Source organism: Leguminivora glycinivorella, chromosome 15, assembly GCF_023078275.1.
Source record: "Leguminivora glycinivorella isolate SPB_JAAS2020 chromosome 15, LegGlyc_1.1, whole genome shotgun sequence".
NCBI lineage: Eukaryota > Metazoa > Arthropoda > Insecta > Lepidoptera > Tortricidae > Leguminivora > Leguminivora glycinivorella.
The window spans coordinates 9,976,676-9,992,349 of record NC_062985.1 but is presented as its reverse complement, the minus strand read 5'-3'; the positions used below and the strand labels follow the sequence as shown (position 1 = coordinate 9,992,349).

The following is a 15,674-nucleotide window of genomic DNA, read 5'->3' as shown; positions in this document are numbered from 1 at the left end:
CTTGGCGTGTGTTTTTATAAAAAAGGATTATACTATTTTACAAACATTTTATTGCAGTGGCAACATCGTAGTAGTTTTTTTTAGCAATTGGGGTTATAGATTATATTATCATCTCTCATCTGTAGCATCATTGCCATCATATTATGAAAGGGTCTTTGTGCAAATCATAAAATTCATAAAATAAAACAGTGAATACATTTCTATCAATTGTTCTTTGACATTATTTCAGTGTTGCCAGGTCCAATTTGAATAAAATCAGAAGACACGTGTCCTAAAAATCAGGAGACATAAATAATTGGCTCCAAAGTCATATGGCCCCTGTACACATATTGGCCGCTGTACACATGTGGCCAAGGGGTACACCAACCCTTAGTGGAACCCCTTGGCCAAGCGTGTAGAGGGCTCTTGGCCGTATGTTGGCAGTTGGCGCTTGCGCTGGTCGGCCAACCGATTGGTGTCGGTTTTTTGTCCACACATCAAAGGATCTTGGCGCCAATGGCCAACTGCGTTACACACGTTGGCGCTTCATTCAGTTTGTCGTCAGCCATCAGAGAGGACAGTAGTGAAATATTTACGAAAATAATAAGTTTATCTATGCCAATAATAGTGTTGATTTTAGGAAATAAAATACCCTTGCAAATGTTTAATGTATCATTGCCTAAAAAAGATAAATGTTCTTATCACAATATTCAAAAAATTGTTAATATATCAAATAATTTAATTTTACTTCGGGGTTATTATTTTTTAATGAAATTTTTCTGATAACGTAAAAGACCCAGAATTTCCTAGCCTTTTCTATTCCACGTCCATCTTTCATGAAGAGCCAATGCCAAGTGATTGGTTCGCCAATGTGTAAACAGCGGCTCTTATCTTGCAAGGGGTTTCACAAAGGGTTGGTGGAACCGTTGGCCATATGTGTACAGCGGCCAATAGATTGATAAAGCCTGACCAGAAATATAATATGAGAACTATTTTCTTCATACTAAACTGCAATGTCACCCCATACATCAGAATAAACAGCGCCCTCTTGACAATAATACTCATATATTTCTGTCAGGCTTTAGTATTAATATCTGGGTGACCGAGCTTCGCTCGGTTCTATTTTATTATATCACGTCTTTATATTTAAAAAAAAACTGTTGTAAAAAAAATAAAAACAAAAACTTAATTTCTGGCCGAAATTCGAAACCCTGACACATGCGATCTATCTGTGAACATTATTACTCGTAGATCGACCTCATCGCTGAGCTAAGCGCAGCTATATGGTCGTTAATTTCGCCGCCCGAGAATTCTCTCTTAAAAATACAACTACTCCACACGAGATGGCGATAAGGCTTCGCTAGATCGATTTTTCACCCCCAAAAACCCCCACAACAAATTTAGCGAAATCGTTAGAGCGGTTTCCGCGAACGTCTATATAAATAAATAAAGAAATATACAAGAATTGCTCGTTTTTACTTGTCATAGTTTTAAAATAACAGTACTTGCTATTGTACAGTATTGCATTTTTATAGCATATTTTTGACCTATTCCCGGCATCAAGCAAGGAACACACTACGCGGACGTCCGTTGTAAATCGACCGCGACCGCGACCGATCAGTGTGCACGGAACAAAACATCCAGCGAGCCAGATTTCGATCGGACGTCCGTGCGCTCAAGGCCACGTCCACGTCCGTCGACCGATAGTTTGCACGGTTATGTGTAATGTCATTGTCCAGATTCCCGTCCGCGGTCAATTCACGACGGAGGACGGACGTCCGCGTAGTGTGTTCCTAGCTTCAGTCGAGCATTTTTTCAAAATCCGAGTTGGCAACACTCCGCCGCGCCAGCCGCCATTTTTTCTTTTTCCTTAGACTCCCTTGCGTTAGCGTGCCGCGCCGTATCTCACGTGCCTGTTGAATTGAATGTGAAGTTACGAGTAATTAAAGTAATTTAATAGTCCAAAATGAATCCTGCAGAACAGGAAGACCAGGATCGTGCAGTAAGTATTTTGTTTATTTAATTTTGCATGAATTCTGAAGATTCGATCAAGTTAACTGCTTGGCGTCCATGCGTTTATTTTCAACGCCCGCCAGTTGTAATTGTAGTTTGATCGAGTTTGTAGTAACGTAGTTCTAGAAATGTAGTTTTTTAAAAAAGAAAATGCTTCAGGTTTATATATCTAGCAGCGGCGGTAGCCCGGTAGGGGTGAACAATCGAGCCTGCAGCAGTGACGCATTTTGTTCGCTCGGCGGCAGGGCGGACATTTTGTTAAGCCCAATGGCTTGATCAGTACCAAGCATGAATTCGAGCTTTCCTAAATTGTAGAACCCTTTCAGACCGGAAAAATAGCACCGTGCTGATTTAAAATGATGTATTCAAATATATCAAAAATCGACTATTGTCGACATGTCGACGTTTATCGTTCTGGTCCGAAAGGTATGTAGAATTGGCATTACATTATTATTATCTATTTTTATCTATTTTTTATGATGTTATTGAAGGGATTGCGCTAAAATAAATATGTTTTGCAGGAAAAACTTTTCGCTAATATCAATAATTGCCGAAGTAATTGACCACAAAAAAAAAGATTTAGGGACTTTGAAAAATAATTGTATTGTAATGATTTTGTTGTGCAATCCCTAGTGGTAAACCTAGTGCCAATTTTATCCGGTACTGCTTTACAAACTCATAAGCATATTATAATATAGCCATATCCATACTTCCATACTAATATTATAAATGGGAAAGTGTGTGTCTGTTTGTTTGTCCGTCTTTCACGGCAAAACGGAGCGACGAATTTAGGTGATTTTTTAAGTGGAGATAGTATGTATGTATGTATAAACTCTTTATTGTACAAAACACAAATATGACACAGGATAGACAGTACAAAGGCGAACTTATCCCTGATAGTTGAAGGGATGGAGAGTGACATAGGCTACTTTTTAAGACACTGATTGATATTGTATTTTTATTAATACTTAGTTTATGAAAATTGTTTTCTAGAACCTGTAACTCTTATTCAAGTATTAGGTAATTATGTTCTACGGTTTGTTAAATACTAAGTAATTTAGTTATGAATGTTTTCTACTCTAGACTGTATATATAGCACTGTTGATTATGTTGCAAGTTCTCCGTGGTATGATAAGACCCGTTGAAATCTTCTATCACTGCAGGTAATTGAAATAAAATTTTATGCCCCACTAGTTGTCTGAACACGATAATTAATGAATGAATATTTTTATTTCGTGTAACCATAGGCACATGTTATTAGTAGGACTTAATGAATGATGGTGATTTTATAAAATCCATTATTTTTTCAGCTTTATGTGGTCGTTACTTTTACACATAATGGCATGGAGTACCTAGTCAGCATGAAGCCTGGGAAAAAGAAAAATTATAAAGAAATCGCGATGATTCAATTTCGTTCAAAGAAGGTTTGTACCTATGCATACATATATGTATAATAGCTCATTGTTGAACTGCATTCATTATATTTTTTAACATTTTCTAGAGGACAAAGTGTACCAACATCAGAGAAGATTCCTTGGGCTTTTTAGATATCTCACTGTTTCATTTCCTCGGTTATTTTATTTTAATAAAGTTGTTGCTTTAGTTACGATCAACATTAAAGTAATGTAGACACATGTTGTCCGTCCTTGTATTATTATATAATATTTTTTTATTAATGATAAAATTTCATTAATATTATATCGCGGAAATATCGCCGAAATTCGGGAGAGCACATGTGATTGCGTACCTGACAAATCCAGACTGGTTTTGTTGAAGTACCCTCATATTTCAATACACTACATGCCTTTCCCTCGGGATAGTCCACTATAAATCACTGATAGTTCACTAGCACTAATTTTCACTGTTTATCGACAGTTCACTAACACTATTAAATTGTCTGTAACAAGGTCCTTACATCCTATCATGCATTTATACTAAAACTAACATTATCATTGTCTATTAAAAGTCTTGGTTTGGATCTTCTGTCTGTTCATAATCAGACTCTGACAGACTCTCATATGAATCCATGGCCACTCTCTTTGCTTCCATGTTTTGTGGTGATGAAGGCGATCTCATTCGTTTGTTGGTTGGCGGTATGCGTTCTTGGCTCTGATTGAGTGTATAATCCTGAGGACCGGAAACCCCTATGATATCAGCCCATTGAGAGGCCGGGGGTGTAGCATTTACTTTTACATTAAGTTCTTCATCCTCATCACTATCTTCACATGGTTTGGTCTCAGTGTCACGTATTACTTCATGACCTGTATCTTCTGTAGCATTCTGACGGATATCTTCCGCCTTTCCCCCATGACCTTGTATCTGATTAATATGTCTCTTCATTAACTTTCCGTTCCATTTTATTATATACCTACAAATGCCTTGTCTCTTCTCGATGATTCCTTTCAACCAGCGCGGTCCTGAACTGTAATTCCGAAAATACACCGTCTGTCCCGTCTGAAATGAACGTACTTGAGTGTTTTCATTCTCGTCACACACTTGCGTCTCTTCCTGGTTCTTAAATGTAAGTGGATTAAGGTGATCAAACTTGGTCCGGAAACGCCTGTTATTTAAAAGTTCCGCCGGTGACTTATCATTCGTACTATTCGGTGTAGTACGCAATCCATACAATATTGTAGGTAATCTTATGTTCCATGGAAGTGTGGACTGTTTCTTTAATTTATTCTTGACCGTCTGTACAGTCCTCTCAGCTTGCCCATTAGACGCTGGATGGTACGGTGGCGTCAAGACTTGTCTTATTCCATTAGCTGATAAGAATTCTCTAAACTGGTCCGAAATAAAACTTCTGCCATTATCACTGACCAAGGTCTCTGGTAACCCTTGTTCTGCAAATATGTCCCGTAAAACAGTTATAAGTGTCCCTGAGCTCATATCCGAGACAATCTTTACTTCAGGCCATTTTGAATAGGCATCTATCAATATGAGAAATGTTTTTCCTTGAAATGGCCCTGCATAATCAACATGCAACCGTGACCATGCTTTCTCCGGCCTTATCCACTTATGGCTCACTTGTGAGGGCATATTTCTATTTTCAGCACAAGTTTCGCATTTTTTTACCAAATTTTCTATTTCCCTGTCTATAGCCGGCCACCAAAAATAACTTCGCGCTAAGGCTTTTGTTATCACTATTCCGTCATGATTTGAATGTAATTCCTGTAGGATGTACGGCCTCATCTTATCCGGTATAATCACTCGATTGCCCCACAGAATACAGTTTCTATATTCTGATATTTCGTTGCGTTTCTGCCAGTATACTTTATATTCGACATCTACTTTGCTGGGCCACCCGTTTCGAATCCAGTATAACACCTTGCTTAGTGTTTTATCTTTAGTTGTCAATTTCGCCACTTCACTGGCGGACAGTTCCAGATCTGATGGAGTTTCTTCTATAAGGAGGACTCCTAAATATTCCTCTTCAGCTGATTGGTCCTGGGACGGCCACCTGCTTAAAGCATCAGCATTTCCTAATTTTTTACCTTCCACATACTGTATGGAGTAATCATAAGAGTTCAATAGTAATGCCCAGCGGAGCATTCTTGGAGATATAACATTTGGAATGGGTTTTTTAGGTTCAAACAACCCCAATAACGGTTTATGATCGGTTCTGATCGTAATCTTCCTACCACTAATAAACTGGTGGAATTTCTTGAGGCCAAATACTATAGCTGCTGCCTCTTTATCTATCTGACCATAATTCCTTTCATGAATGTTCATTGTCCTTGAGGCAAACATTACCGGTCTGACTGATCCATCTTCCATCACATGTTCTAGAACTGCGCCCAAGCCAAATTGTGACGCATCACATGACATAATTATCTCCTTATTTACATCATAGTGGACTAGAGTGTCAGTACTCGACAACATCTTCCGCAGCTTTTCAAATGCCTTCTGATGCTGCATAGTCCATTGCCATTTCATATCCTTATTTAGCAACTTGTAAAGTGGTTCAGCAATATTAGCCTTGTGCGGTAAAAACCGATCATAAAAATTAAGCAACCCCAAGAATGCTTGGAGCTCTTTTACATTACTTGGTGCCGGTGTACTCTCGATTGCCTGTATTTTATCTTCACAAGGGTGTATGCCACATTCATCAATGAGAAACCCTAAAAATTTCACACTCTGTACTGCAAAGTTACACTTTTCCTTGTTAACTCTTAGGCCAGCTTCTTGTAATTTTTTTAACACCATTTCTAATCTGGAGTTATGCTCGGCGACATCTCTGCCACTTACAACAATATCATCCAATAATACAGCTATTCCTCTTATTCCTACAAGCAAGGAAGACATAAGTCTCTGGAAGATACCGGGACACGCCTTGACCCCGAAGGCTAAACGTTTCATTTTATAAAGGCCTTTCGGTGTATTTATTGTTAGTAGCTGTGCCGTTGCCTCATCCACACTAACCTGAGTGTAAGCCCTTTCTAGATCAATCTTACTGAAAATTGTGCCACCCTGTATAGCGGTGAAGGCCTCATCCAAAGTAGGTAGAGGGTATGTATCGGTGTCAGTTACCATATTAACCGTAGACCTATAGTCACCGCAAAGCCTTACATTACCATTTGGTTTCAGGACAGGTACTATCGGAGTAGCCCACTCAGAGTGTGCGGTTGGTTCCAATACTCCTTCCTCTACTAACCTGTCTATTTCTTTCATTACTCTTTCTCTCAGAGCAAAAGGAATGGGTCTACTTTTCAAAAACTTGGGCACCGCTCCTTCCCGAGGTTTAATATTCACCATTGGGCCTTTATACTTCCCCAAACCTTCTTGGAAAACATCACTATATTTTTGGAGAAGTCTTCTAATCTCATCATTGTTTATTTTCAGATGCATAACTCCTTCAACCCGTATTCCGAATGGCCTAAACCAATTACGTCCTAAAAGACTAGGTCCATCACCCCTGGCTATAATCATCATAAGGTTATCTTGTAATCCCTTGAAACAAGCTTGCACCTTAACTGTCCCCAATATCTGTAATTGGTCCTTTGTCCACGTAGACAATGTGACACCATCTTTCTCTAATATAGGTAATTTCCCCTTCCATATGAGTCTGGCTGTCTCTTCAGAAATTAGAGTATATGCACATCCCGTGTCCACTTCCATTTCAATAACAGAACCTTCAATTGACACCTTTACCATAATAGGGTCAGCTTTATTTTCTCTAACATTGTTTACATTTGCATATAATCCATTGCAGTTTGATTTATGCCTTATATCCATATCCTTTTTATTTTTAGTAAGACATACAGCCTCAATGTGGCCGGTTCTGCCACAAGAATTACATTTACTCCAACGGAATCTGCACTCTCCTCTATGTTGCCTACCGCACCTGAAGCACGATTTATTCTGTTTGTCAACCTTTATGTTAGTGATTTTGTTTACCTCCATGGGCTCATCAACCTCCACATCTGGTTTAGATGATCCTGGCAATATAATAATACTGGAATCAAATGTGGCACTCTCATGTGAAAATGCTATCTCTGTTGCTTGCTTAAATGTTAACTTCTCACATTGCAACAGCTTTCTTTGGACCTCTTTACTCCGAATACCACAAACCAAGCGATCACGCAAAGTCCTCTCCAAGTCTGTGAAATTGCAATGAATACTCATTTTCCTTAAATTTGCTACATAATCTTTGACTTTTTCCCCCTCCTCTTGATTTCTTGAGTGAAACTTAAATGATTCTACAATCTCATTAGGTGTAGGATGAAAATGAGCCTTCAAAAATTCCAAAATTTTTTTATAGGTTATGTCACCTATACTAGTGGGAGATGACAAAGAAACTATTAAATCAAATAGTTGAGAGCCACATACCGCCAACAAATTCGCCTTTTTCTTGTCCTCATCCACTATATCATTTGCACTTAAACAGAATTCAAACCTTGTAATGTAGTTTTCCCAGCAGCCATTAGCCATATCAAATTCACCAAATTTAATACCCATTTTTTGCACTTTGCACTCAAAACCTCACAAAAACTCACTAACACAGTCTTTACACACGCTTTTACTACCAAATTGTCCCGTCGCCACTATTATATCGCGGAAATATCGCCGAAATTCGGGAGAGCACATGTGATTGCGTACCTGACAAATCCAGACTGGTTTTGTTGAAGTACCCTCATATTTCAATACACTACAATTAAATATTTTCTTTATCTTTCGCACAGACTTTTGAATAGTCGCAGTCCTGTTGTGGAATTGCCCCTTCCTGCTAAAGATACAGGTATGTTAATATAAATACATTTGACCTAAGGTTCGCACCCTGAATTAATGAATTAAGTGGCAGTCGCTATAGCCGAAATCGGAGACATAGTAGATTTTTTTGTGATCAAATATTGGATGTAGACAATTTTTGCTGTAGACGATTAATGCTGTGACAGTACAGTAAAATGTATTTATTTTTCGCAGGGTCTAGTGTTGTAGTAACACCAGTGTCAACGTTAAATGCCAGATAGCGAAAACTGCCCGACATCTGATTCCCAAAGTGGGAATGACTTCCCGACAAGGAGGAAGAACAAAACACATAGCCGACACCGATAGTCTGGATACTGGATAGTTGTCAGAGCGTTTGTAAGTCAGGTATGTCCATTTGTAATTAATAAATTCGTAGCCGTTTGGATTCAAAGTCGCAAGCTTTTACTAGGCCACCAGCGCTCCTATAAGTTAATATATTTTGGAAAAAAAATATATAGCTAGCAAATCCTCTGTTGTGACGAAAATAAATTTCGTTTAAAAAATATAAACTACTACTAAATGTGACTATATTGCACTGAATATAATATTATTTACAGGAATTTAGCAAGGCATCTACAAACTACCAACTACAAAGGGTCTAGCCGCAATCCTATAGTGAAACTGCCCCTGGCTGAAATGTATAGCTTTCTTAAGTGTGTTTGTCTTATTATAAGATATCCTCTTACTAAAAAAAATTTGGCACTTGTGAACAAGTTAGAACCTTGGTTTTTTTAAATTACTGTTAGGTGCATAAAATATCTAAATTTCAGAGAAATCCGGCCTACTATTACTTCAGCTACAAATAAAATAAAAACTTTCTTTTTATTTTCCTTTTTTTTAGCAAAACCAAGAGGATTCTGAGCTTGAAATTTGGTAAAACGATATCTTAAAATAAGACAAACAAACGCACTTAAGAAAACATTTCAGCCAGGGGCAGTTTCACTATAAGATTGCGGCTAGACCCTTTCATTAAAAAAACCTGTTTTCAAAAAGACCTGCAGCAACTTTGTGATCATACAATAAGTGAAATTACATATATTACATATTAAGTCTACATGAATACATTGGTCAAAGGTCATTCTCCATACTAACATTACTATAGGTGAAAAACTTAAGAAAGTCACATGTTGTATGTGTGAGTGACGTGTTCGAATAGAGAACACATTTAAAATTACAAACGCCTATTCGAACACGTCACTCGCACATACATGTGACTTTCTTAAGTTTTTCACCTGTAACCCGCTATATACCTAATGTACTCTTTTTGTGTTAATTTCAGTGGATGTTCTCACAGAGCTGAAGGAGATAAAACCTTTTGTTACGTTTATTATGAGAAAAGTAGAAGCGATCGAATTATCAATAATAAATGTTGCTTCGGAACCGAAACCAACAACATTGTAGTTGCCTAAATTACCTCTGACTCAAATAAGCGAACTCGTGAACATGGAGGCGATGCTAGGCGAGGAAAACGTTCGATCGCAATTGGTATGTTGACCTTAGAGTCATTATAGTTATCACGATCTAAAGGCACCATAATGCATTGTCTCCCGAACAGCTATTTCCAGACAGAACAGTTACCTACGCTCTTATTAAAAATGACTACTTGCTGAAATAACAAGATATTTTCCAAATCAGGTATTAATTTTATTTAAGTTGCTAATCATTGTAAAACAAAGAAAATAGAGCGCATATGAGATTTCCATACTGAACTTACACTCCCTCTATTGTCATTGTATTACAGTTTTCAGCAACGAAAATGAGTGCCAGTACAAATACATATTGGTTTTTCAACATTTATGCCAAATTTCATGTTTTTTCAGCATGTCGTTTTATATAATTATGGGAGATCTTATATATATTTCAATATTGTATAAATGGTGGTGGCCTCTTAATAGCTACCTTCTGCTTTATTTTATGCCCAATGAATGTTCCTGTTTAATATTTTCTCTACTCCCGAACTGTTATTCGTCATTTACAGGTAGTAGCTTTATACATTTGTTGTCCTAATATGTATTCTGTGTCATTATTAGGTAAAATTAGTATTGTAATTTAAATTCAAATATAAATATTATGTTATGTATGTGACGGGTAAAAGTGGGCCATTTTTTTTTTCAAAGTTGTCCACCCCACTTTTTTTGGATTTGGAAATTTTTATGTGTTTTCCACTCAAAATCGCGAACTCTTTCAATCCTAATTTGAGAAAAGAAGTGTCCCAAGGTTTTTTTTTCCCATTCCGTTACCATTTTTTCATACATTTTGTATGGCGGCAAGGGAATGGAAGATTCGAAAAAAATTATGGAAATCTTGGGATATTTTTTTTCTCCTATCAGAATTCAAAGAGCTCTCGATTCTGAGTATGAATCGCGTAAAAAATACCCATGTTACAAAAAGAGTGGGGTGGACAACTTAAAAAAAATAGCCCAAGTGCTCCTGTGGCCTATTTGCTGAATATTTTGAATTTTGACAGGGTCGTGCATACATCTTTAAAACCCCACATAATAGTCTATTCCCCAAAGCCAGCCAGCTGGCGCGGGTGCGCGTAGTGCAAACCTTTGCGTCAAAATACAGGAAAATGTGTGAATTTCACGAAATATTCTAGAAAACTTTAAACTAAGTACATGGTCGTAGAAAAAGTACTGTATGCAACGGTGTTTAACGGAGTCAAAACATTTTCGCCTCAAATTGTTACCAACGCCACTCGCCTTTTTTGATCTCCTTTAAACGCCGGTTGCATAAAATACTATTTCTTGGCCGAATATCAATAAAGCTTTTTTAATCGTTCGAGCCGATCGCATTTTTAACTCGGTCACTTCCCGATTTGACATGTGAATTTTTCTCTTTTTAGTTTGATATGCTAAGGCATACACGAAGAATCAAAGAACGGGACTGTATCAACCGCTGTCTGGAAAAAATCTCGGATTACTTGGGGCAGTAATTGCTCTTGGACGGGGAAAAAAACAATTTCAGATTGTCTTCCCCAAAGCTGATGAATGTTATAAAACGTAAGTACAAATACCTTATTCTGACTACTCGAAAAAGTATTTGATTGATTTGTGAACCATCTGACGTGCCCGCAAAATGCTCCATGGAGTGCGACATGTGCTCATGATGGTTGAAGAGAGGCGAGCCTGTCTCACACATGGGAGTTCGACAGTGAACGTGTTAGTACTAGTACCTAACCGTCTTTTATTAATAACTATTATCTTTATCATCGTAATTATTGATTACACAACGCCAATACTTATTTCTTTTTTCTCTTTTTAGTTTGATATGCTAAGGCATACAGGAGGAAGCGAAGGAACGGGACTGCGTCAACCGCTGTCTGGAAAAAAATCTTGGACGGGAAAAAAAGCAATTTCAAATTGTCTTCCTCAATGCTGATGATGTTATAAAACGTAAGTGCATCCATACTAATATAATAAACCTGAAAGTGTGTGTGTCTGTTTGTTTGTCCGTCTTTTACGGCAAAACGGAGCGACGAATTTACGTGATTTTTTAAGTGAAGGTAGTTGCAAGGGATGGAGAGTGACATAGGCTACTTTTTGTCTCTTTCTAACGCGAACGAAGCCGCGGGCAAAAGCTAGAACTTTATAAAGGGCATCGCCGCAGTGCCCGCAGTGTCCGTCTTTTATTAATATGCGTTTAGTTCAAATTTATTTAAAACAAATAAATGTGTTCTAACAGTTCATATTTTTACAGGTGCTGTAAGGCAGACATTTCCAAACGTTACAGATGATATGGTTTCAACATGGTGGGACCCGAATTAAGCGACAATAATTAGTAACAAGAAACAATTATTTTTAAATGCAGGTGATGGATGATGACAAAACCTTAAACTAGTAGAATTTTATTAAATACAAGACATACGTTTAAGTTTCCAAACACTAAATCGGAGTAACCAGCGTGGTTCAAATTTGTAGCGTAGTTGAGCAATTTTAGTTTTTAAGTTTTGCTTCCCGTGTTTCTTATTATTGTGATATAGTCCGAGTTCTTAACCAAATGTACAGTCCGGTCTGGCAGAAAGCATGAAACTTGGCATGTATATAGCTTATAGGTTTATAAGAAAATATGGAAGTAGAAACACGCCGAGGTGTCAATGTTTCCCCTCTTTCCCCCCACTTTTGTATCCCTGATTTCAGTTTTTTAATATTTCCATAAAAACCGTGAAAGCTATCATCACGATGTCTAGGAGAAGTAGATTCTTCATAAAATTCTCTACAATATTGTCTATGGAAGTATAAAGCTAGAACCTATAATTTTCAAACTATGCTCATTTTCCCCTAACAATATTTCTCTTTGATGACCTGAACGATAAGTAAGACTAGCGACTTTGCTCTTTTACTTATGGCGATGTTGCTTCACAAAATTGTTCCTTGGGTGAAACTGATCCGATTTAGCTCAATAGTCACGAAATCGCACGTCACTACCCCCCACAAAGACAAAGGGAAAGGGCCGGTTTCCTCGGTGAAATCTATGCATTACTTCTTTTTACTCTTAGCGACTAGGGCAAATCGTATATCATTTTCGTGTAATATAGGGACCAGTTAATCATTTCTGAAAAAATCGTTGCACCTTTTCATACAAAAATAACGATTTTATAGCAAAATAATGAATTTCGATGTATTTCATTAAGTATGGAAGTTATGGCATTTACAGTTACAACGCGGCAATTATCAACAAATAAAACATAGGACAGAATTCTGATTAGCGAGGGAACTCCTCAAATATTAAAAGCATAAGATATAGTGATGTTTGTGTTTCTATAAGAACATCATGCATTTACGTTGAGAACAGTGACAAATCGTTATTTTTGTATGATAAGGTGCAACGATTTTTTCAGAAATGATTAACTCGTTCTTATATTACACGAAAATGATATACGATTTGCCCTAGTCACTAAGAGCAAAAAGAAGTAATGCATAGTTTTCACCGAGGAAACCGGCCCTTTCCCCTTGTCTTTGTGGGGGGTAGTGACGCGCGATTTCATGACTATTGAGCAAAATCGGATCAGTTTGACCCAAGGAACAATTTTGTGAAGCAACATCGCCACAGGTAAAAGAGCAAAGTCGCTAGTCTTACTTATCGTTCAGGTCACCAAAGAGAAATATCGTTAGGGGAAAATGAGCATAATTTGAAAATTATAAGTTCTAGCTCTATACTTCTAAAGACAATATTGTAGAGAATTTTATGAAGGACATATTTCTCCTAGACATCGTGATGATAGCTTTTACGGTTTTCATGGAAATATTAAAAAACTGAAATCAGGGATACAAAAGTGGGGGGAAAGAGGGGAAACATGACACCTCGGCGTGTTTCTACTTCCATATTTTCTTATAAACCTATAAGCTATATACATGCCAAGTTTCATGCTTTCTGCCAGCAGGGACTGTACACTCATAGTAAGTCGCTGTTAAGAACTCGGACTAATATACTTAATAAGCATGTAAGCGTCGCCAAAATTTAGCTCCCCTTGTCTCATAATATTATAATTTAATAATGGTATGGTGCTCCCGCACCGTGTTATGGTGGTCCCACGCTGGCCGCGGGAGCACCATAATGTTATATAAAAGAAACCGTGTTATATAACGTTATATAACAGCCAGTGTTAGGGCACCATTATATAATTAACATTTATAACAGCCCGGTGTGGGAGCGCCAATAGACATATAACTGGTTTCCAAACACTGTAAATCGGAGTAACCAGTGCGGTTCAAATTTGTATCGTAGTTTAGCAATTATAGTTTTTAAGTTTTACTTCCCATGTTTCTTATTATTGTGACACACTTAAATAAGCATGTAACCGTCGCCAAAGTTTAGCTCCCCTTGTCTCATAATAATATTATTATAATTTTATAATGGTATGGTACTCTCACACCGTGTTATGGTGGTCCCACGCTGGCCGCGGGAGCACCATAAAGTTATATAAAAGAAACCGTGTTATACAACGTTATATAGCAGCCAGTGTGCGAGAACCATTATATAATTAACATTTATAACAGCCCGGTGCGGGAGCACCAGTAGGCATGTAACTGGTACCAAAAAGCATAGCTTTGATTTTTTCAAGCCTTTATATTGTGTCAGACTATTTTGCTTCTTTGTATATATTATCTAGACACATATTATTGAAGTTTGAAGGTAGAGCCTTCAAACTTGGGCAAAATTTATATAGTTAAGGCTAGATATTTATGCCGCAAAGATAGGCGTGGTATGTGAGCGTCAGGACCCCTGGACCACTACAGATATTTGATGTTTAGTACATACTAAAATTTAGTACCTATTTGATACTATTTGGTACCTGAGTACATATATTTGGTACCTCCACTGATATCGAAAAATCGAGCGAATAAAGTGGCCAGACATTCTGACGTCAGGATGTCTGGACCATTTTTGGTTTACATAGTTCTAGACAACACTACTAATTGATATCTTAGTCAATATTTACTACCTATTTGGTACCTGTCAATATATTTTTTTCAAATTTTTTTGGCGTACCAGAAAAAAGTTATGACGGAATTTTAAGTTGTGAGCCCGGCCGTGCTGTTGAAGTATGTAGCGCCAGTCAAAAGAATAGAGGCAAATCCGCCTGCCCTCCTGCGCGTCAACTTAAATAGGAATTTATTTTTAGGCACTTGCACATCATCTCTACTGACTAGTGGCATTAATATAGTCGAAATATAAAAGTAATTAGTGTAATTACACTAGTTTTCAACTTTAAATTCCATCATAACTTTTTTCTGGTACGCCAAAAAATTTGAAAAAAATATATTGACAGGTACCAAATAGGTAGTAAATATTGACTAAGACATCAATTAGTAGTGTTGTCTAGAACTATGTAAACCAAAAATGGTCCAGACATCCTGACGTCAGAATGTCTGGCCACTTTATTCGCTCGATTTTTCGATATCAGTGGAGGTACCAAATATATGTACTCAGGTACCAAATAGTATCAAATAGGTACTAAATTTTAGTAAGTACTAAACATCAAATATCTGTACTGGTCCAGGGGTCCTGACGCTCACGCGTGGTATTCAAATTTTGATATTGACTTCAAAAGAAAAGCAAAACAGTTCGACATAGACACTCTCATCATTTAGATTTAATTTTATTTGGTTACGATTGGTTAAGTTTTGGGGAAGGAAACAAAACCTTGATATTACTACAAATGTAGAATAATAGTAAGTAAGTAAGAATTGAAATAAAATATTTCGTCTGTGTATCCATGTTTTTGTTTTATAATAATTGGATTTTTGTGTGTTGATTTCTAAAGTTTTACTTTTGTTTCTAGTCACAATCATACATAATCATTAAATTAAATGATATTGGTTAAGTGTTAAGCTGCGTACCGACCGCCACGAGCCTGGGCGAGCGGCGGTCCGAGGTTTCTTCCTTTTTCGTCTTATTCTTGTTTCGTTGGATTCCTAAATTAATCGTAT

At 37.3% G+C, this 15,674-nt stretch overlaps 1 protein-coding gene and 1 long non-coding RNA gene across 7 annotated transcripts in view; one reads left to right on the top strand and one right to left on the bottom strand.

Moving 5' to 3' along the window:
• Positions 1-15,674, bottom strand: part of LOC125233791 (probable cytochrome P450 6a17) — a 48,528-nt gene that overhangs the window by 12,561 nt on the left and 20,293 nt on the right. The window lies entirely within an intron of this gene.
• Positions 1,877-12,367, top strand: LOC125233793. Of its 5 annotated transcripts, none has more exons than XR_007177892.1 (8): positions 1,877-1,981; positions 3,303-3,416; positions 8,175-8,230; positions 8,416-8,586; positions 9,521-9,726; positions 11,087-11,243; positions 11,506-11,636; positions 11,941-12,367. It is a non-coding gene; the product is annotated as an uncharacterized LOC125233793 (long non-coding RNA). The 5 variants fall into 5 exon arrangements; XR_007177891.1 differs by lacking the exon at positions 1,877-1,981 and adding an exon at positions 2,171-2,418; XR_007177890.1 differs by lacking the exon at positions 1,877-1,981 and adding an exon at positions 2,883-3,155.